Source organism: Lolium rigidum, chromosome 6 (assembly GCF_022539505.1).
Source record: "Lolium rigidum isolate FL_2022 chromosome 6, APGP_CSIRO_Lrig_0.1, whole genome shotgun sequence".
Classification (NCBI taxonomy): domain Eukaryota; kingdom Viridiplantae; phylum Streptophyta; class Magnoliopsida; order Poales; family Poaceae; genus Lolium; species Lolium rigidum.
The window spans coordinates 61,976,491-62,000,003 of NC_061513.1; the positions used below are offsets into that span (position 1 = coordinate 61,976,491).

Consider the following 23,513-nt stretch of genomic DNA (forward strand, 5'->3'; position numbering starts at 1 on the left):
TGTGTGTTTGTGTGTGCACGGCTAGCTGCTAGGGAGCATGGGGAGTGTGCGTGCCACACAGCTGCAGCGTCCAGTGGCAGGGCGATGCACAAGCTGGACCGAAACTCCTGTAATGCCGCCCTTGGCGCGCGTACCCTTAGTCAAGACATCGGCGAATTGTCGTGGGAACCACAGCTGTGCTCGCGCGACCTTCTCTCGCACAAAATCGAGGTCGAGCTCGATGTGTTTAGCCTGAGTTAGCGATGCGGTTTGTCTCAGGATCTGTTCCATGTTATACTAGAGCATCTCTAGCGGACCCCATCAGAATCCATCCGCATAAGAATCGCTGTTTTCCGGTTTGAGGAAAAAAAAAAGGGACGATTTAGACACCGCATCGGACCCCAATACCAAAAAAAATTCCAGGCTATCATGTTTCGCGCCACGGAAACCCCAACTTTCCGAGTTGGGGAGGCTATGCGAGCGTGAGCCCCATCTTCTTCCCAGCGTTGGCACGTGCGAGTGCGAATCCCATCTTCTTCCCCGCGTTGGCGTGAATGAAGTTTCAGCTCGTTCCTTCCCCGCTTCCGCCCCACCTACCACTCCTGATTCCGCTGCCTCCACTTCTCTTCGGCCACCGCAGCCATGCGACCGCATCGACATGGACGCCATCAACCCACCGCTGTCCGGACCGCGCCGCGCGGACCGGCTCCACCGACCACATCTGGATCTAGCGCCACCGTGGCAGCCGCCACCGATGGCCTCGTCCCTCGTGGGCGACGCGCCTCCCACTGCTGATGCTTTCGGAAAGCGGAAGCAGGTGGGGCAGCATGTCATCCCCGCGCCTCCCGCTGCAGCTGCCCCTCCCTCACCGGCAACTACACCTAATTTGAAGATGTGATCTTGATCGGGGCTTGGGAGGCGGTTTCGCTGGATGCCGTGACCGGCACCGATCAAACCGGCAAGAGGTATTGGCAACGCATCGAGGACAAGTTCTTCCAATTGATGTCGCCTCTCTCTTCTACTCCAACCTGCTCCTACCGCTCATTCCAAGGCCGGTGGGATACCATCAAGACGGCGTGCAGCCGGTGGGCCGGTTGCATTGAGTGCGTGAGGAACGCGCCACCGAGTGGCACCAACACCGGCGATTGGGATGCTATCGCACAAGTAAGGTATCGGGAAATGCCGGGGTTGAAAGTCATGCCGTTTAAATTCCCTCATTGCTATGCCCTTCTTGAGCATAATCCGAAATGGAAGTTGAGGGAGCAAGAGGCGCCACCGCCGAAGAACAAGGAGAAGGAGGCAAAATGGATCACGCTCCGGGAAGATGAAAAGCGCAAGGCCGACATCGACGAGAGGAGAGCACACGCCGAGGAGCACCGGGCCATGGCGGAGCTCATCGCGGCGGAGTGCCACTATGATGATGAACCTGGCTGGCATGGATGAGGCAAGCCTTGAGTGGTGGAAGCTTGCGAAGACGCAGATCTTGGCGCGAAGGAGGAAAGCTGCACGCGCTGCCATGGCTGCCATGATGAATGCCGGAGGTGAAGATGCTACTGCGAGTGGTGGCAACCATGTCGATGCGCCAGCAACCGATGGTGACGCGTGATCACTTCCCTCTTTGATGATGTGATGTTCGATCTTCTTTTGGCGCCGTGTTTCATATATAATAAGTACTTTGAACTATCTATTTTGCATGATTATGTTGCTGCATTGAGAATTAGCGGATGATTTGCATAAACCCTTTGTTTTCGGTTTTTGGTTGGAGGCTGAAATGCGGCCATGTAGCCTAGACACGCCAAACGCGGCCCGCATAACAGCATATTCGGGAATATGCTATTATGCGGGTCGTGTTTGGCGCGTTTAGACTGCACTGCCATTTTTCAGCCCGCAAAACGCTTTTAGGGTGACCTGGATACGCCGATTTGAGGTTTGCTAGAGATGCTCTAACAACAGTTCAGGATATACATCGTGGAGGTTTGCAAGTTGTAGAGAAAGAACGTGAGATGAACCTCAACCTCTATCTTTTCTAAGATTGAGATTGTGGTTGAACTCCTGGAGTTGCCATGTGGGTATGGCTTTGGTGTGTGAGTTTTTCTGTGCGGTGGAAGCGATGGTTTGTCTCGCACCGGTTGCGTGTTTATATAGTTAGCCGAGTAGACCATATTTGATAACACACGATTACAGGGATTGAGTAAATCAAGTGGATTGACTAGATCAGAATATGTTTTATATTCCAGGCATGTTCCGTTATATATATGGAAATCTAACATTCTCTCTTAATCTAAACTCCTCTAAACTTTGGCCCCTTTCAATGCCTTCCATATCTCTCCTCTCTTCCCTCTGGCAGTTAATTACAACGGAAGCATCATGGATGCAAGTGATAATACAAATGTTGTGGACTTAAAACATTATTATAAGCACGATGCCCGGCTTCGACTTATCCCCATTGTCAACTCCACTAACAATGCTCTTAGGGTTGGCAGAATTGTTTCAGAGGCCTACCGGAAAATACCTGCCATTTTCCTGATAGAATTTTTTAAAAAATGAATTTGAATTATTGTTTTACAATAAATAATGTAGGTACCAATTCTAGGATAAGGTAGCGTAGTAGGTTTGATGGTTCGAGATCTTATGACAGTTTGGAGTGTTCCGAGGTTCGAAATTTGTTGGCTGCATTATTTTTATCTTCAAACACCTCTCTCCACACACAAAAAAAGCTAAAGCAGAAGTAAGGGATTCGAACAAGGCCCAACAGAACTTACATGGTTGGTTCAAAAGCCACACAACTTCGTCTTCATTGCAGTATGGTTCAGCAGCCATATTGTCTAAATTAATTCAAACAGATCCGGAATTTTTAAACGGAGCCTCCCCTTCACCTTTGCGCTAACGCTGCCCTTCCTGTCCGCCGAGATCGCTCATGCTTGTGGTGATCAACACGGTGGTGAATTTTCCGATTTGGCAATTGGGCTCATTTTAACAATTGAGTATAATAGAGATATGAAATATCATAAGTTGAATTTGTCCAAAGGGCTGTAACAATCTAGCCATGTCTAAACTTTTAGGTCAGGTAATAAAACCTACTTATCAGAAGGATCATATAATTCAAGCATTGCAATTCAGTCCTCTCAAGTAGTAAATATACGAAGTGAAACATGTTTCCATTATTGCTTCAGGATCACTTAAAAAATAAAAGTACATCCTATGAAGCTTAACTAACAAATACAGACCGACACAAAAAGTAATATGTCTATGTCAACATGAGATCAGGGTACAAAAGGGTGAATTAAAAATCCACATAACTTTTATCATTGTGATCAATCATGCACCGTCAGACCATCTCTTCTTTTTCTTCTTCTTATGAAGTGAGAAAACATGTACGCCAATTTGCAACAGCTCTAGGAATTCGGCAGAGTTTTTGGTGTAAAAAAGATGATACTGGATTGGTTTGATTAATTAAGTTACACCCACAAAGAACTTCCTGAACATTCAGATACAAATTTATCAAGGAAATAAGTTTTGTTATGTAACATAAATATGAGTCTCATATGTGAAGGAATTAGTAAATATAGAACATTAATTAGTAAATATCATTTCAGCAAGGAAACCTGACAGCTAAATTTTATATATATAAGGGGGGTATTAGTTACATTTTAAGTTAAAAGTAAGAAGACGGTGAATGCACATTTCACATATAAGAGTGAGTACTGACTACTGAAGAAAAAAATATAGAAATATCTTATTCAAGTATATTAGCAAAAGTAACAGTGGGTGTGTATTACGGCTTAATATAATCCCAAGAACATAATTGATTAGTCTGCATACTGCTATGACTGAAGCAGATTCACTAAATAACTGCATTTTGCCTCACTTCAGTTGTCTTCTTTCACAAATAGAAATACACATTAAGAAATTAAGCAGTTGCCTAAGTAGCACTGAAATGATGATGTACCAGGTACGCTAATTTACTGAAACAATTACTTAGATTCTTTTAGAAACCTTTCTCGTAATAGTTTTCTCTATTTGAATTGCAAGGACCATGCTACGTACGTAACTTTCTCCAAGATCAGTATTATTTCCTATCAGACCAAGTAGCCATTGAATCAGACAAATATTGCAGACGTGGTATGGTAATAGAGAGTATGATTTACACATCAGTACATTACTAAACCTACAAGGACCATTACGCTATTGACATACGATTATCAGATGACAAAATAACCTTCATACACATACGGAGCATCAGCACAAGTTACGCATACCATATGGATCCACCTCCCAATCAACTGGCATGTTATTAGTTGTTAGGAACGAGAACAGAAATGAATAGAATCTCCCACCAACATGGTGATGAACAATATTGCTTACATTATATTCTACTAGGAAATATGCCCGTGCGTCACCCGGGAGGAATATATTCATGCCCACAAGTCTTCAACAATTTCATGGCGCTGCCACTTCTAGCGAGGACGCATGAAAATAAAGATATAAAGAGTTGCTTTAAGGTGGTTGATGTAGGCACAGGAGAACTACACACGGGGACATGACTCGGCCACAAGAGAGCCTAGAGCTCGAGGGGAGGGTAGGTTTGGGGCTATGCCGGTCCGCGCTCCAATAACACGTTGGCAATGCCTCTCATGGCACATCCTAGAATCTCGCCCAATAGGAGTAAAGCTAGCATGTAATCGATGGTGTCAAATAACACCAATGATATTTTTATTGATCCTCCTAAGAAATTGGAAAATAATCCTAACTATGTGTAATGACACCCAGTGAATATAGATGGCTGGCACCAATGATAAATTTTCCTAGCTTCGCAGTTGTCACCTATTTTATGTGGCACATGTTCTACTGCACCTCTTATGTACGACCCATCAACCAACGACAACCACTCGCCGCGTGCCTCGCGCCGAACAAAGCGATGTGTTTCGTTCTCGTTAGATCGACGACCAACAATGAAGCGTTTTTACTTAAACAGTGGTAGTGTTGTAATTTCGACTAAAAAATACTTGAGCGTTGAAAGTGGAGAAAATATGTGTCGCAAAGATGCACAAAGTAAAATCATGTTAGCTACATGTCAAAAAAAAAATCATGTTAGCCTGCATGGGCGTAGGTTCGTGTAACAATTTATGCATAATCGGTCGTTCCAGAAGCCTCCTTCTGAAAATATATGCATGAAAAAGGAATTAGGGAAAAAAAAGGTAGCCATACCTGTACCTGTTCGGTCCATCGTCGACCGCCCCGGAGCCGCTCTGCCGTCTTCATCCCGCGGCGCTCGTGCTGCTTCTCGTCCACAGTTTTAAATTTCCCAGTTCTCGAACTCCAGGATGGCCAGGGGCACGCCTCTACTCGGTAGCCGGGTAATTTTCTCGACAGTCCAGGTGGCAGATATTTTTCAATCAGCGGCTATTCTTCCCCTTCTGAATTTGGATTACAACACCGTGCAAGCTTTTAGGCAGCGGATTTCAGACCAATCAATGTTGCTACTTTTGATTCACCTTGCTGATATTCCAGGCAAATTCAAACGACCGGTGGAAATAATTGTGAGGGAGCGATGTGGGACTAATTAACCTAGAAGGTAGAATATCGAAGCGAGGATTTTTTTTTTATGAATTGGATCGCTGGTTGCCTGCAAACGATCGGGCTGGCCATCCGTGGCTTTCTTTTTGGGCCCAGTTTGGTGATGAGAACGGCCCAGTTAGGTGATGAGAAGGACGGGTGCGCAGCACGTTCTTTCTTTTCAATCGTTTTCACTTCCCGGTGGTATTGGTGTATAATATGCGATTTGGTGGGAGGGTAAATCCGTTCCAAAAAAGCGTTGACAAAAATTTTGGCAGAAACCTTAAAATTTTGGCAGAAATCTTATCTCCTTTATTATTAGGTACTAGTTGAATGCCCATGAGTTGCTACGGTGTCGCAGGCTTTTGCACATAGAAATAATGTGAAAATTCGAGTGTATAGAAAGGATATCAACATAGCATTTTAAGTACATTGACATTGCACTTTTCTCCCAGTACAAATAATGGACAAACTACTCATCTCTTATTAACTATAAGCTCTACTCCCGTGCAAATGTAACAATTGTTCGTTGTGTAAAACCCAGTGAGTTCTCAACAAGTTTTGATATTCCCTCAAAGTATGTTGTGTAAAACTTGGTGATCTTTTTGTCACTTCCAACAACATTTCCTCGTTGCCAATGCTGGTGTGTTATTTCTGAAAACGTTCATAAAATTAAGCTCCCTCGCATCCATGAACTACAAAATTTAAAAATATATCAAAGTTCATTAAAAGCCTGGCAGCAAAATTTATGGCTGTAAGGGGAAATGATATATGATCATACAAGAATATCAGCAAACTTAAGGTTCACCTGCTTCGCCCATTCACTTTTTTTGCGCTTCACTGGAACATGAAATGCACCAACTCAAGATTTCTGAAAACTGATGAAATTTTCAAAATATATCTATTCACTTGTAAAATTTCTCGATGACACCATGCCGTTAAACCGTAGCTTCTAGTTCACATAAATCCAGCCTGAACTTTATCGGCGAAGTGGATGAAAAAGTTTCTCCTTCCATGTTGCACAATGCATGCAAATATATAGGTGTCAGATACATCATTTTAGTATACCCTGTGGAGGAGCACAATATACCTTTAGAAAACAAATCAAAGGAAAAGCTAATACTATTATATGAAATTACCAACTCTTCCTATATATTTTGGTGCACGCGGTTCGTCTTGTATATGTTTGAACTGAATAGGGTGAATTCATGTAGAGATACATTATAAATGTTCTAAATAATTTTATAAATTCACATAAATAATATGCAAGATTCGATTCTGAAGTGAGATTGTAAAACAACAAGAACAGGCGGCAAAATCATGTAATGGCCCCAGATAAATTCACATGTTTATTTGAAAGATGCAGAACTAAAGGTACAACAAGCAGTAGCTTGACCGTTGCAGCTTGATATGTTCCTAGGTGAATATGTTATCATAGGCACAACAACAAAGACAGACCAAAAACTCAAGCATTTCTCCTTTGACAGATCAAGAGCTTTACAGGGATAGAATCGATTCAGCAATATTTCGGGATAATAAACAAATTTACTAACATTGCTAGAGCTTTAGCGCTATTTGGTTGTGTGTACTATTTACTGCATCGAACCTCCATTCAAGGTACAAATGGTTAAATTATCAATATGTGAAAAAACTACATATACATTGACCGGTTCTAAGCTACTTCTTCCACTGTCATTTATCCAGTCAAAATAGGACTGGACCAGTCTGCTAAATGTATCACAGAAACAAGATGTAAATGTTTTCAATAATAAACTCAAAGCAGCACATATGGTATGCATACCTTGTTGTGTCCATCATCCTTTTTGAGGCAAGTGAATCCACCCATTTTATTTGTGGACAGCTTCATGTTCCCAAATGGAGTATGCACATCGATCTCGCCCTTCGTGATGTACCTGATGCCATTCCCTTGATCATGTCAAAGAATGCATATCCCTTCCTTGTTAAGAAAGTTGTGTATACTCTATAGGTTGGCGTTTAAGATTGATATCTCCTAATGTTTTAGTATAGCTTCTATTCTTTTATAAAGGGAGGGGTAAGCCATTAAGATTAATTAGCTAAATAAACAGAAGCACCAGTTCTTGCAAGCCAGTGTGTGTCACTCTAGAAGAGTAGGATAGAAAAAAGATAAATTCTTACAAACATCTACGTTGTTGATTATTAGGTGAGATTGAACCAGAGGTAACCTGCTGAACATGATTTCATTGATGAAAGAATTCTGGTGAGAGAGGTAAATGACATAAATATGCAGCATCAGATGTAGAGTTGTCTTGTAATATTTGTATTACAGGCATTCGTTCATGCTTATATGATATAGAATCCTAATATATGGTGGTACATACAGATAGAAACTAAGACAATGAGCTCCACGGATCTCCTCAATAGCAGGTCAAAAAGTACTTAAGAGAAATCTTTAACTGACATGGAACAATTGCTGCTGCACCTGCAGCAACGCCAATACCGCCAGGTCTGACAGTCTGGTTCCGCGCACCCCTGCCCGGCATCCTCCTTGCTGATTGCCACCACATGTCCACTTCTGCCTTCGCCAATGCCATAAACATGACCTAGTATGACCTCCCGATGCAGGAAAACCTGCAATATGACAATTATTCAGGATCTGAAAACACAGTGTGCTACAATAGTCAGCAAGTAAATAACAGAGAAGATTTAGTTAATGGTTGTTACATCAGTGCATCCTCCTAACCTCCCAGCTATAAGTAGAATCTCCAAGAAATTGGAGGAAAAATTGAAATAATGTTAGCTGCAATTTGCAAAGAAGGCATCGTAAGACAAATAAATATGAATAAGTATTCTTGCAGACATACATGGATAAAATTCAAGGCAACCCTGCAACCACGAAATTGTAATTCAGATATAATGGTGTTTGTACCTGTGAGAGCATTCCAACGACAATGAAAATCAACAGTAGATTAGCGAACGCCCGCTTCATGCAAGGGCTGCCCGGAGGTCGCGAGCAGGGAGCCGCGAGATGGCCTCTAGGTAGCAGCGTTCGATGAGTGTCAGCAACAGTAGCCTCATGGTGCCCATATCCTCATGTGTCCAGACCTCGTCCTGGTCCTCCTCTGCCATGGACGGTGGGCGGACAGATCTTGGTGTTCATATCCTCGTGTGACCAGACCTCGCTCCTCCTCCGCCATGGACCGTCGTGATTGCTTTCCATGTACTAATGATTCCGGTGATTTGTGTCTGGCTGTATGCTTTCCATCTAGGAAATCCCTTAACTATGGTGATCCTGCGATTAATACTATCCGTCTATAAATAGATGCCAAAGATTTATTTAAATGCGGATGTATCTATACACTAAATCGTGTCTAGATACATTCAAATTTACACAAACTTTTGGCATATATTTATGGACAGAGGTAGTATTTGTTTGCTTCCTTATCTGACACCATAATTTTGATGCTCCTTATGTTGAGTTTGGAAGGTGATCGGCGCTTAGGAGATGCTAGAACGGTGGATTGTACGGATGGTCAGATATAAAGCGGGAGGATGTTTAGTAAGATTGAATGGTTAAGATGTCTACAATCTTTGACATCAAACATTTTTGATGACGTACGAACTCGAATATAATACTCCCTGACGTCGGGAACCTGTTCCGACCAGGTGAAAAGACCACGAAAAGACATCGATACCCCTATCTCGATTCAATATCGCACCCCACTGGAATCGATACTCCACGGCCATCTCCTTCTCCCCCAGCCAGCTACTCAACCCCACTGGAATCGATCCTCCCCGGCCAGCTCCTCCTCCCCTAGGAAGAATCGATCCTCCCCATCCAGGAGGCGCGCGTGGCCTAGCTCGCCAACCGATCCACACGTGTGCGTCCAGCTACGATCGCTCCGATCGATCCACCGGCGCGTCGCCAACTCCAGGTCTGATCGATCCGCCGAGCTCCTTCACCTCCAGGTCGATCACCCAGCAATACTCCAGGTGGAATCCTCACCTCCAGGTCGATCACCCAGATATACTTAGGGGCTGTTTGGTTCAGGGGATAGGTTCAGGGATGAGGGTATCCCCAACCACCCGGTTAGAGGTAGCCATTTTTTTCTGTTTGGTTGTGTAGGATGAGAGGTGGTTAGTGGTAACCAAATTTCTGTTTGGTTGAAAGGATGAAGAGTGGATGAGCAAGTGTGGTGACCTTTTTTATTCAAATGGTGAGATTACCCTAAATTGGTTCAAGTCGGTTTCATCCATCCACTGGTGCGATCCATCCACTGGCTCGTCGCCCAGCAGCACTTCAGCTTCGATCGCCCGATCGGGCATGTCGCCCAGCTGCACTCCGGGTCACCCAGCTCGCCGGCTGCTGCAGTTTCCGGAAGCTGGCCGCCGTCGCCTAGCCAGAAGCTCGTCCGGGGCTTTGTCTGGAGGCGCCAGGGCCAGGAGGTCACCAGGAGGCGCCAAGGCCAGGAGGTCAGAAGGACATCAGTTGCAGGCCAAGCACTACTTCCTCGCTCATCGCCGCGTCCCAAGCCTGAAGAACAATGGTGCTTCCACATCTTAATTTTAATCCACCTGAAGAACAAGAAGAGGATGTCAATCATCCAGGTACTGCACCACTCCACTGGAGTGCAAGAAACAATTACTGAAGCAAATTTGAGTAATGTTTAGTAACAAAAAATTCAGTATAAATTTAAGCAGTTCATATAATCCTTGTGATTAGTTTTGCTCCTGTAATACAGTAATTAAACTATCAAGACCTGATTACTGAAACTAACAAGTGGCATATTGAAGAAGCACACCACTCAATAAGAACGCCTGCCAAATACCAATCAGCATTATTTGCAATAAAAACTGCAGGAGCACAACTGAATATATTGAAGAAGAAAATGGATTTGTATTATGTTTCATATTCAATTAATGGAATCACAAAAATAAAAAGCCCCATTTTGTCTTGCTAGCAACCTTGCAATTGACAGATAAAAACATGTAAAGTAAAGACTTGAGTGGCAAATGTTGAGTGAAGAATTCAGACTTTCATAGTTTCTCTGAATTGGAGTAATTCAAAGAAGAGATAATGAATCATATAATAGGCGCAGCAAGTCAAGAGGGGCTACACCAAGATGGAAGGTAGCAGGAAATACCAAAATACCAAAATATGTGATCTGTGCAATGAGGGAGTAAATTTGTACTCAGTTTACATCCTCAGGGATAGTAGAATGGGGTGGGGATAGTGTAACAGACTAACAGTACAATGTGTACCTCAGGTTGATTGTTTTAAGTTAAAAAAATATTGAGACCATATGCGGGGAACAAACTGCAATGTCATGCATTTAACTAGTCCGGGAAGTGTGGCTGGTTTGATCAAAGGATTGAGACCAAACAATTGAATGACCGCTTAGGTGCAGTGTCAATTATATGGAGTATAATTAAGCTGCCTAGACTAACAAATTCAGAAGCACAAACACTCCAGCACAAGTATCTAGTCCAGCACAAACAAATTCAGAACACAAGCTCAAGTACTCCAACAGTTTATGCTACAGAGAGAGAAGAGAGGATGTACCGAGAAGAGAGGATGTTTGACACCGTCATCTTCTCGTTGATCCTGCACAACCTCTCTGTGCGAAAAACAATTACTGCAGGACACTGAAAAATCGGATGAACTCATTCAAGATTGATCAACAAAATGAGAATATCATCTAAGGGCCTGGCCTGGCCTGAAATAATCAAGAGACGAGATGCATCATGAAGATACAGAGCCACTGGCCTGGTACCCATCCATGATCCCACCGGTCCTGTCAAAATTAACACAAGAATGCAACATACTCCTATGCAAATGACAGTACATCTAAGCACACCTTCAAGGCTTCACCAACCTGGCCGCCAGAGCTCCAGCTCCTCCCGGTAGCCACCGAGGCGCCTCTGACTGCCATGGCTGCCCCAGATGGCTCCGCCGCGGCCGACGATGGGAGGGAGGCACGAGGCAGTGAGGAGGGCCATGCAGGAGAAGGCCACCGCGGCGGTGCTCACCCGCTCGGGGAGGCAGCAGCAGCAGCTCGGGGAGGAGCCCGGGAGGAAGCAGCCGCTCCTCCATGTCTTGCTGTCACGGATCCCGCCGTTGCGCCATCTTGGTAGTCCCCGCCGGCCACAACCATGATTGGCAGTCGTTGGTGCTCGTCCCTGATGTTGGCTCAATAGATTGAGTACCAAGGCCGCCGGAGGATGAAAATATCCCATTTTTACTGCAACCTCCATGTGGCCGATTTGCTGGTGAGCTCGGGATTTTCGACGCGCACGAGGGAGAAGGCGCCGTCGTGGGGCGCGCGGGGGAGAGGGCGCCCTCGTCGCGGGGGAGGAAGAGGGCGCCGCGGTGAGGGAGAGGGAGGGCGTTGTCGCCGCCGCGGTGAGGGAGAGGGAGCGGGTGGACTCGACTGGTGCGTGGACGGAGGGGCAAAATTGGAAACTCAGGAAATTTCGTAGCGTGGAAAAAAGTGACTGTGATTCCCCCAACGTCTTATCTGTACTACTTAAAAAATCTGTATCTGTATCTGTACTACTTATATACTTAAAAAAGACGACAACGTTCCGTCGTCAACCGGTCCGTCGTCCGCTTCGTCAACATCGGGTGTTTTCCGTTTTGTTAAGGCTTATCAACCCGCAGCCCACTCCCACGGGACTGGGATTCAGTAACATTACTACACCAGGGCACGGCGTGCCATGCCCCCTTCCATCCACCTTTCAAATTAAATCTAATGGCTCACACTGGCGAAAGCAAGGAGAGCACACACAGACTTCCCCTCCGTACTTGCCCAGTATTTACCCAATCTTAGTCAAAATTGAAGTTATAAACTCTAACTTACATTATTTTCCCTGAGCATACTTGCCTATCGTAAGAGCAAAACACGCGCTAAATTAACCGCCGAAATAACCTCTATTTCGGCGGTTAATTTAGCGCGTGTTTTGCTCTTACGATAGGCAAGTATGCTCAGGGAAAATAATGTAAGTTAGAGTTTATAACTTCAATTTTGACTAAGATTGGGCAAATACTGGGCAAGTACGGAGGGGAAGTCTGTGTGTGCCTCTCCTTTTGCTTTCGCTTGGTGTGAGCCATTAGATTTAATTTGAAAGGTCGATGGAAGGGGGCATGGCACGCCGTGCCCTGGTGTAGTAATGTTACTGAATCCCAGTCCCTCCCACGAGGTCTGGACCGCCGCCACCCCTCGATCCCCATATCCCCGCCTCCCCCTCCGTCCCATCCCCATCTCCCTCGCCTCTCCCTCCATCCTCAACACCACCACCGCCCCTACCCAATGAAACGCACGCGGACCCTATTTCATGGCCGGAATCGAGTTTCCCTGTTGTATTTCTTTGGAAGCCATCGCGCTGGTCCGGGCATGGGTGGTGTTCTTCGAGTATTGCCGAGGTCATCCTCGGTCTGTGCCCGATGGGCGGTGGGCGACAAGGACGCCGCCGCGGTCTCCTCTGGTTTCCACAGAGTCACCAGGAGGTGTGTTGCCGTGGCCCTGGCGGCATCCCAACCTGGAGATGGTCTCCATCCATACCTTGGTATGCATTCATGTTTATCCCTTTTTCCCCATTGTCCAGCTCGACTGGTGGAGATTGTTACACGAGGTATGTGCTAGAAATTTGTGTTGTCTATAAGTTGAATCTGGATATTGTTGTGAGGTTTCTTCCGTGCACTTATGATCAGCTTTTGGAAACTGCCTCCAGTCCCGTGGACATGTCTTTGTTAAGTTTTCACTTATCATCACGATAAATAGTGACATATAGTAGTGTAGTGGAGATCTCCAATGTTAGCTGTATACATGCAACATTATCTTGCGATTCTAAAGTAGAGTTGTCGTTTTATGTGCTCTGATTGAATATAGATGAATTGGTAAAGGCTTGTCATGCAAATGCAAAAAAAGGTATCTCCTGATGCTTAATCAGTTTCAGCAGTAAGTTATATTGACTTTGAATAATAGATAAACAGTCCTTGGATTGCACGAGGAGGTTCGAGCACAAAACTCAGTGATGTCAAGAAGTTTGATAAAGCTAAAGCTGAACTTGAAGAAATGGGTCGCTCCTACGAGATCCCAAGGTGATCAACTTTTATCAATTAGCTTCAAACTTCATGGAGGTACTTACACTATGTAGTTGTTATTTAGCTATGTGGAACGATTAAAGACTGAATATCATGTCTCATTAGTGTTGCTTTGGGATGATTTTGTGTACTTATCGTGATTACAGACTGAATATCAGTCTCATTAGTGATTTAATTATTACTTAGCCACGTGGAATGAGTACAGACTGAATAGAGTAAACCATGTAGAAGCTTCTCTAAAATTATATGTACCAGAATTAACAAATTTTATTAAAAAATAAAAAATTGTACATTCTTCTGAGTGTATGCCCTTTAATACCAGATTTGTTTTGCAGAGCTAAAAGCAGCCAGAATAAATTTATCTTTTACATTATCATGGAATCTGTCTTGTTTTTAGTTTTTATGCACATGATACAACTTAATGAACTATATTTTGCATGCCCTGTGTTTATTTTACATTAAAGACTGAATATCATGTCTCATTAGTGTTGCTTTGGGATGATTTTGTGTACTTATCGTGATTACAGACTGAATATCAGTCTCATTAGTGATTTAATTATTACTTAGCCACGTGGAATGAGTACAGACTGAATAGAGTAAACCATGTAGAAGCTTCTCTAAAATTATATGTACCAGAATTAACAAATTTTATTAAAAAATAAAAAATTGTACATTCTTCTGAGTGTATGCCCTTTAATACCAGATTTGTTTTGCAGAGCTAAAAGCAGCCAGAATAAATTTATCTTTTACATTATCATGGAATCTGTCTTGTTTTTAGTTTTTATGCACATGATACAACTTAATGAACTATATTTTGCATGCCATGTGTTTATCACTTTGCAAACCGGTTATTATTTTGAAGAACAAAAGTCGGCCGCTCGTTGTGAAAATATGGAATGATTAGGTCTTACGGGTAGCTACTGTTCGTGATCACATAATTTTTTTTAATGTATTTTTACTTCTTGTGAACTGCATGGTGCTTGTGAAAATATGGTTTAGGTTGTGGAGGGATGTCTGTATCATATTAGCGTAGCACATGCACATAAGTAAAGTCGAATAAGATAGATATATATCCAGGAAAGCTCCTGCCTCATAAGTAAAATCAAAAGCTGTTTTAGACAAGACATAATATGTGGTGTTGATAGAATGCAGAGAGTACATATTCCAAATTCCTAGCAAGAACTTTCATAAAGACCTGTACTTCCAATAGAACATTTAGGTTGCATCTAAAGAATTATTTTACTTCCTTTAACACTTATTCTAAAGCACTTCCTTGCATAAGATTGAACCTGAAACTTTTAATTATACTGATACATTCTACATAAGATTGAACGATGACAGTGAGAGTCCATTACATATATGCATGGGGCACTCTTTGCTAAATTCGAAGCTCCAGCGGTATGTGTTTATGATGTACATTTGTATTTATATTGATATGCTGAACTCATATGCACACAAGTTCAGAACATATGATCTAGGTAGGCTCTTTTAAACTAATTTAGGCATATCACTATTACTATCTTAATTGATGCGGCCAGAAAATGAAAATCCGGTTGATGGGAGCGGAGTAGAAACCTCTTATCAAAGAAAAGGTTGGAAGTCCAATATCCTTATCATAGGATTACAAAGGAGATGCATGGAAGTTAATCTATTTTGTGCCTTTTTATTGGTTACTTTTATTACAGTTACAACTAACAGACTAATAGATGCAGTTAAGTAGGTCCCAGGTGGAGGTTGGACCAAGCAGTCATGAGAGAAAAGAAATGGCACTGGAGCATCTATTAAATTGGATGCAGAAGCTCAAGCTCACATTGAGAAGCATAGGTACGCCCCTTTATTTGTAAAATGTTTAAGCCTGAAAATCAGGGACGCCCCTTTATTGATTTTCAGAAAAATCAAAGTGAAAGTTAACAAGCAGTCAAAGAGAAACTCAAGCTCACAATTGAGAAGCATAAGTACGCCCCTTTATTTTTAATCAGCTTAGCAATCAATTCTTTGAATGGTCTCCCTGATTTTCTTGTTATCAAATTGATATGTTGCTTCTCTAGATGTTTAAGACGGAAGCATGAAAAGGTCAAGGTTGTAGAAGATGAACACATGAATATACTTGTTATCCTCTTATTGTGTTGGATCTCCTAACTGCGTAGGAAGCTTCAACAAGATTATCTGGGATGGACAAGCAGATAACTTTAGCATGCTGAAATTGAGGATTACAATTATATATATGGAGTCAAACTTGGAGTGAGAGGATGCAAAATGATTTTCATATATCATATTGTTCATTTGTACCTAGAAGCTCCACTGTTCTGTCATCTGCAAGATTGTAGAGAATTTTAGAGAAGCATTTATGTGGAGAACAATTTTCTGGCAATATTCATGAGTTTTTGTTGCTATTTGCTTTTTGAACAGTCATAATTGTAATATGGACCATTCAGAACGATTCCAAGTTCATCTTTTCCAGGTTACTATAAAGGATCGATGCGGACTCTCCTGGGCCACAATTAATTCATTTGTTATTTTCCTAATTGTCTCGTTCACCTGTTGTACTTTATTTTGTAGTAACATATACTGCAGTACTATTTTCTCTGATCCAGAAATTAACCCGGATGAGGTCTAATTTTATCTCTGAATTAGTTTAGCGTAACATTAGAGGCATAGCCTCTGAGAAATATCTAAACTCCAACTCTTGAATTATCCTAGTATTGTTTTATTTCTACCCTACCTTGCGAATTTTTACCCATTCAAGCCATTTGTTTTTCACTGTAATCCAGTATTTTTTTAAGCGCAAGAACTATTAGATTAGTTTTACTTTTTTCTCAACACAAGCACATATCAAAAAAATTACAAGGTGACACTAGCGGCGTGAACTATTAGATTAGTTTTACTTTTTTCTCAACACAAGCACATATCAAAAAATATTACAAGGTGACATTAGGGGCGTGAGAATGACTAGGCAGGTGGACGGCGAGGCAGCCGATCAAGGAAGCTTGATATATTAGACAAAGACACCCTCTGGTAAGAGGAAAGGAACCATAAGAGAATATGTCAGAGGAAGGCAACAAACATGCGTGACTTACATAGTTGCTTTTTTTTTACAACCCGTAGCAACGCACGAGCATTTAACTAGTATTTCAAAACGAGTGAAATACATGTACGGTCACTCAACTTGTTTCGTATTCTCAGAGAGGTCACTAAAGTTAGGAAAGTGAAAGTTACGATCACTCAATACTCGGTGTTTAATCAGTATGGTCACCGCGGCTGTTTGGCTACGTTTCGTGCTGACGTGGCATACCATTGACTGGATTGATAGGGGCTGGGTGAGACCGCACACTCTCGTCGGGGTTCTTTTGTAAAATCAGGAGAAGATCGTCATACTACGTGGATCTCCTCTCTGGCAATCGATCGCTCGAGCAATCACTTTCGGCGCGAAGCGCTCGTTGAGCGAGTCAATTCCCTTTTTTTCATGTAGTGTTTTAATTGCGTTCACACGTGTTTACACTAACAGCTTCTATTACTACTTTGCAAGTTGCATGCAGCCAATAGCGTTCACACTGCATGCATGCACATGCACAGAGCATCTCATGGATTTCCATTTAATGAGCCAACTTTTCAGCACACTTTCATAAGTTGTTGCATGCATACACATAACATCTCACTCTTTTTCTTCAGCACGAGGCATGATCTCAATTCTCTTTTTGCAATTCCCCTTTGGGTTTTATTTTTGTACTGTAATTCATATTTAATGGGGTCCTTTTGCAATTCCCTTTTTCGGGCCAGTGGTTTTTAAGGGGGAAAATAACGGGTGGGAAGATCCACTTGCAACTCAAATGAACTACCACTTGCTACTCAAATTAAGTACTGTTTTAAGTTGTAAGCTAACAAAAGTTGCTAAAATATTCTAAATAAAATTTACTTTTTAGGGTTGCTAGGTATTTATATTTACCGTTGTAAATAACGGGGCACCGGGTTGATAACTTGTAAACAAAAAAAGAGTCGCTACATATTTTAAATTAAATTAAATTTTTAGGGTTGATATTTATTTATATTTACCATTGATAAATAGCGGGTCACCGGGTTGATAGCTTGTAAACTAAAAGAGAGTCGCTAAAATATTCTAAATGAAATACTTTTTAGGATTATTATTTATTTATATTTACAGTTGATAAATAACGAGGCATCAGGTTGATAGCTAGTAAAATAAAAAAATGTTCGCTAAAATATTCTAAATGAAATACTTTTTAGGATTGGTAGTTATTTATAATTATCATTGATAAATAACGGGGCACCGGATTGATAATTTGTAAACTAAAAAGAGTCGCCAAAATATTCGAAATGAAATAAGATTTTGAGAGTTGGTAGTTATTTATATTTACAGTTGATAAATAACAGGACACCGGGTTGATAGCTTATAAACTAAAAAAAGATTCGCTAAAATGTTTAAAATAAAATTAACTTTGGGGTTGATAATTTTATACATTTTACCGTTGATCACTTGAGTACGGAGGGTTGATTATTCAAACAGAGAGGTTTGATAACTTTTAGCCCGAAAAAAAGTTTCTCGAAACATATCAACATTGGTGCTAGTTTTGAAGATCTCGTCGAGACGAATTTATTGGTGAAAGCGAATCTTAATTTGGAGTTGTCGTTTAAAAGTTAAAACGTTTTGAATTTTTAAATTTTGAAAAAGATTCCGCTGACATCCGCAAAATAATCTATTTGTGCATGTATGCAGAATTTTTCCTCAATAGCCTGCACCAGGTTGATAATTTTATACATTTACGGTTGATCACTCAAGTACGAAGGGGTTGATTATTCAAATAGAGAGGATTGATAACTTTTAGCCAGAAACAAGGTTTGTCAAACATATTAACATGGGTGCTAGTTTTGAAGATCTCGTCGAGACGGATTTATTGGTGAAAGCGAATCTTAATTCAAAGTTGTCGTTTGAAAGTTAAAATGTTTTGAATTTTCAAATTTGGGAAACATTCCGCTGACATCAGCAGATTCGTCTATTTGTGCCTGCATGCAAAACTTTCCCTCAATAGCCTGCACTAGATTGATAATTTTATACATTCACCGTTGATCACTTAAATACGGAGGGGTTGATTATTCAAACAGAGAGGGTTGATAACTTTTAGCCCGAAAAAACATATCAACATGGGTGCTAGTTTTGAAGATCTCGTCGAGACGGATTTATTGGTGAAAGCGAATCTTAATTTGAAATTGTCGTTTGAAAGTTAAAATGTTTTAAATTTTCAAATTTGAAAAAGATTCCGTTGACATCAGCAGTTTCGTCTATTTATGCATGCATGCAGAAGTTTCCCTCAATAGTCTGCACCAGGTTGATAATTTTATACATTTACCGTTGAACACTCAAGTACGGAGGGGTTGATTATTCAAATAGAGAGGGTTGATAACTTTTAGCCAGAAAAAAAGTTTGTCGAAACATATTAACATGGGTGCTAGTTTTGAAGATCTCGTCGAGACGGATTTATTGGTGAAAACAGATCTTAAATCGGAGTTGTCGTTTGTGAGATAAAACGTTTTCTATTTTTAAATTCGGAAAGATTCTAGCTTACGTCATCAAATTCGTCTGTTTCTATATACATGCAAAACTTTCCCTCAATAGCTTCCACTACAGTCCAAAATTTGCCAAAAATAGAAAAAAAATTGGTTAGAAACTGACCGCTCATTCTCTCCCTGGCGCTCGAGCGCTAGCTAGGGCAGCCCCTACTACGACATTTACCCACCGTCCCTCCATAATTCGGATCGTTTTGGGAGTTAGAAGAAGAGACGCGAGGCGGAGTCATCGCGGGGAAGACTTAGAGCATCTCCAGTCGCGTCCCCCAAACCGTCCCCCAAAGCGATTTGGGGCGCGCCGGACAAAAAAAGCGTTCCAGCCGCGTCCCCCAAAGCCCTTTTTTGTCCGGCGCGCCCCCATTCGGTGTCCGGCGCCCGAGCCCGTCCCCGTCCCACGGGGGACGCACCGGGGACGCCGGACACAACGAAAAGCGAGGCGGGCTCCCACATGTCGGCGACTATTTGCATAAACCGTTGGTTCGCGCCTCTTTCTCGTCGCTCCTTCCTTCCCGCGCCTCCCACCCCACCGCCGCTGCCGGATTTCCCGGCCGTTTGGGCGTCCGATCCGTGGCCGCGAGTCAGCACCGTTGTCGCGTGCCGGGGCTCCCGCCGGTCGTGCCGCCGCCGCCGCATCGCCGGCGTCTCCCCGAACGCACCGTCAAATCCGCCCCACCTCCGCGCACGGAAGGTGCTCGACGACTTGCCGGGTAGGCGCGATTGGTCGCCGTTTGTTGCGTCGTCTCGCCTCGGCGCAATTTTAACCATTGATTTTGCTTTAGCCATGGACAGCGACGATGAGATGGTTGCCCTCGCTGCCGGAGGACGAGCAAGCGTTCGACGACGACCTGCGGGAGCATTTGCTGATCATCGCGTCCCTCCAGGACATGCTTGACGCCGAGGCGGAGAAGAGGAAGAGGCCGCGCCGCGGAGGATCAAGGCCGGGAAGAAGGAAGTCGAAGCCCCGGCAGAGGATGGAGGGGCATGCCATGCCGCACAACGACTACTTCGCCGACGGGGCAACACATGCCGACAATTTTCGGCGCCGGTACAGGATGAGCAAGGGCCTGTTCATGAATATCCTCCACGGCGTTCGAGAGTTCGACCCCTACTTCAAGCTCAAGCTCGACGCCGTAGGCGTTCTCGGGTTCTCATCCATTCAGAAGTGCACCGCCGCCATGAGGATGCTTGCATACGGAGCACCTGCCGATACACAGGACGACTACCTTCGCATGAGTGAGTCTACTGCCATTGAGTGCATGTACAAGTTTTGCCGAGCTGTGGTGGGAAAGTTTGGCAAATACTACTTGAGAGGGCCAACCGAGGAAGAGATCGCAAGGATCATGGCACAAAATGCTGCCGGAGGATTTCCTGGAATGCTTGGAAGCATCGATTGCATGCACCGGGCATGGAAGAACTGCCCGTTTGCTTGGCAAGGTATATACAAAGGGCGTCATGGATATTGCGAGTGTGGTGCTTGAAGCTGTGGCAGATTATGACCCGTGGATTTGGCATTCTTTCTTTGGCATGGCGGGATCACACAATGACATCAACGTGTTGCAGCGGTCTCCGGTGTTCGACGAGACTAGTGGAAGGGCATGCTCCACCATGCAACTATGAGATCAATGGCCACCAATATACCAAAGGCTATTATCTAGTCGATGGTATATATCCAAAATGGGCCACTTTTGTCAAAACAATCTCGAATCCATCAGGTCTGAAGAATTCTCACTTTGCTACACGACAGGAGGCTTGCAGGAAGGATGTCGAGCGGGCATTTGGTGTGCTTCAAGCACAATTTGCCATTGTCCGGTACCACTGCTCTAAGCTGGTCTCACGACCAAATGTGGGAGGTGATGCGAGCTTGTGTGATCATGCACAACATGATCATTGAGGATGACCGCAAGAATCATGTTAGGTCACATGTTGGTCCCTATGAGTGTCAAGGACCTCTCGCGGAGGTTGATCATGAGGTGCCCGCAGATTTTGCTGATTTTGTGGTCATGCACGCGAGAGATCCGTGACAGCAATGTGCATGAGCAACTTCAAGCTGATCTCGTTGAGCATTTGTGGAGGATCAAAGGAAATACCGTGGCACCTTGATGTATCATCTAGCCCTTTTTATTATATTTGATTACTTGTTTTATTGTTTGTTGTAATTTAATTTGAAAACAATCCTCGAAAACATTTTTTTTCATATGCTACATTTGATATAAATGGTTTATGTGTTAAAAAAATTATTTTAAATGTTTGGGGGCGGCGTTTGGGGGACGCGGCTGGGGAGCGACGTCCCCCAAACGCGGCACGAACAAAACACGTCCCCCAAACGCTCAATCCGGCGCGCTTTGGGGGACGGTTTGGGGGACGCGACTGGAGATGCTCTTAGGTAGGATCACCTTTTAGATAGGATCTATGAGAATAAATTTTTTAAAGAGATAAAACATGTTCAAATATTATTTAAAAAAATGACAATGCACATCTATGTTACATATGCAAGAACAAAAATTTGCAGGTTCCAATTCGACATATACTTAGAGAACTAAAAAAGACAAATTTAAATATAACACAATTCATAGAGATAGTTGATTCATAGATAGTTCGGCCATACTTGGCCAATATTTGTACAAATTTAAAAACATAGACATAAAAAACCATAAAAATCTAGTAACCGCCGCCGTTGCCATCACGCCCTAGCCCTAGGCGACGCTTCATCGCCGCCGCGTAGTCCTCCTACTCGTCGATGGGATCCTCCATCGGCTTCGGCTGCGGGAGGTAGCTGCAGCCCTGGCCGGTGTCCCGTGCCTCTTGCGCGGCTTGCTGGACTGGTCAGCGTCGTCGTCGCTGTCCAGGTTGATGACGAGGCCGAGGCGACGACGGCGCTCACCGCGCTCCACGCCTTGGCGAACTCGTCCATCACGGCGAAGGACTAGATTTGGGCTTTGCGTAGCCCCGGGAACTCCTCCGGTTCGTCCTCCGCCTTGAAGATGGACGCCGCCTCCTTGTACTTCAGCGGTGGCGTCCACTCACGCTGGCGCGGCGGAGATGGTTGACACCGCCGCCTCCATGGCGCCACATGCGAGAAGGAGCCTCCTCCGGCTCGTCCTTCACCGTCACCAAGAAGCGCAGCGACGACGTGTTGTACGGAGAGTACCTCGCCGAGGACCCACGCGAGGAGACGAAGCGAGAGGAGGAGGAGGCCTGGCGCCGCGCCGCCCACTGGCCGTTGCCGCGCGGGGGCGCCAGCTGCAACTGTTGTGGCGGCATTTGCAGCGGCGGGTCGTTCCCGTCAACGATGTAGCCGAGGACCCACACGAAGGTCCTCCCAGGCGCGCTCCACCACTGTCGCGTCTGCTGGCGTTGTTGTTCGCCTGTGGATCGCCGCTGGCGTCATCATCCGCGACGATTTGAACCCACCGGCGGCCGAGGCCGTTGGCGGGAGCGCCTTCTTGCTCTTGGCGGTCCATGGCGAAGGTGTTGGAGAAGGTTTGGAGGAGATGGCGAGGGCTGGAATGTGCGGCGAGAGAGCGTGTGCGGGGGTTTATATGGCGCTGAGGGGGCGTTGACGAGCATTAACGTCGGCGCTGAAGACGAGCAGCATTAACGCCGACGCGAAAGGCGAGCAGGCGCGGAAGGCGAGCCCTTTGACAGGCGCGGAAGGTGGGGAGGAAGACGACTCCGCCGACACTGATGAGGTGGGTCCACAGCCACGAAGAAGGCGTCCACATCTCCCTTGACAAAGAGCGATGCGGCCCATTCGCCGGCCGGACGTACGGTGACCCTCCGCCTTACATATGGTTAAAACTCTAAAGGTTTCCTATATTTTCATCTGTGAATGCAAGCCGATTTAGTTCGTTCGTTGAATCTTTAGGAATATTGTATGACAATGGTGAAGTGAACATGTCGCATGTTTGTTTGAATTTCGTTTTGGGAGACTGAAAGTTCGGAGACTGAAACTTTACTCCTTTGGTTTCAAGATTTTCAACTGAATAAAAATCGTGATGTGGGTATGTAGGATTACAGTGACTCATATCATCCGGGAGCGGTGTTTTGGAACATGGGTGCATATGCACCCTATATTTTGAAAAGCATCTTACATATATTTTAAATTTTAAAAAAATTGAAACTAAAAGTTCGTACTTACATCTTCACGTGCTACGTGCTCACAAAGTCGTTTCATAAAAAATCGACTTCTCATGTGACGTGTGTAAAAAAGACAAAATTCAGTGCTAAAAATAATGCTTTTCACAAGATAAACTTTCTCTTTTTTATATAGACCACACAAAATATTGGTTTTTCGTGAAACTTGACGAACGCACGT

The 23,513-nt window shown here is 43.9% G+C and overlaps 1 long non-coding RNA gene across 9 annotated transcripts; it reads right to left on the reverse strand.

Annotated features, from left to right (window-relative positions):
• Positions 1-5,913: 5,913 nt before the first annotated feature.
• Positions 5,914-11,852, reverse strand: LOC124661287. 9 transcript variants are annotated; one of them, XR_006990135.1, is made up of 7 exons: positions 11,391-11,852; positions 8,444-10,089; positions 8,239-8,314; positions 7,976-8,145; positions 7,337-7,448; positions 6,344-6,604; positions 5,914-6,230 (listed from the first exon to the last, which is right to left on the reverse strand). It is a non-coding gene; the product is annotated as an uncharacterized LOC124661287 (long non-coding RNA). The 9 variants fall into 9 exon arrangements; XR_006990131.1 differs by having other exon boundaries at positions 8,444-11,160; XR_006990134.1 differs by having other exon boundaries at positions 11,373-11,852.
• Positions 11,853-23,513: the final 11,661 nt, after the last annotated feature.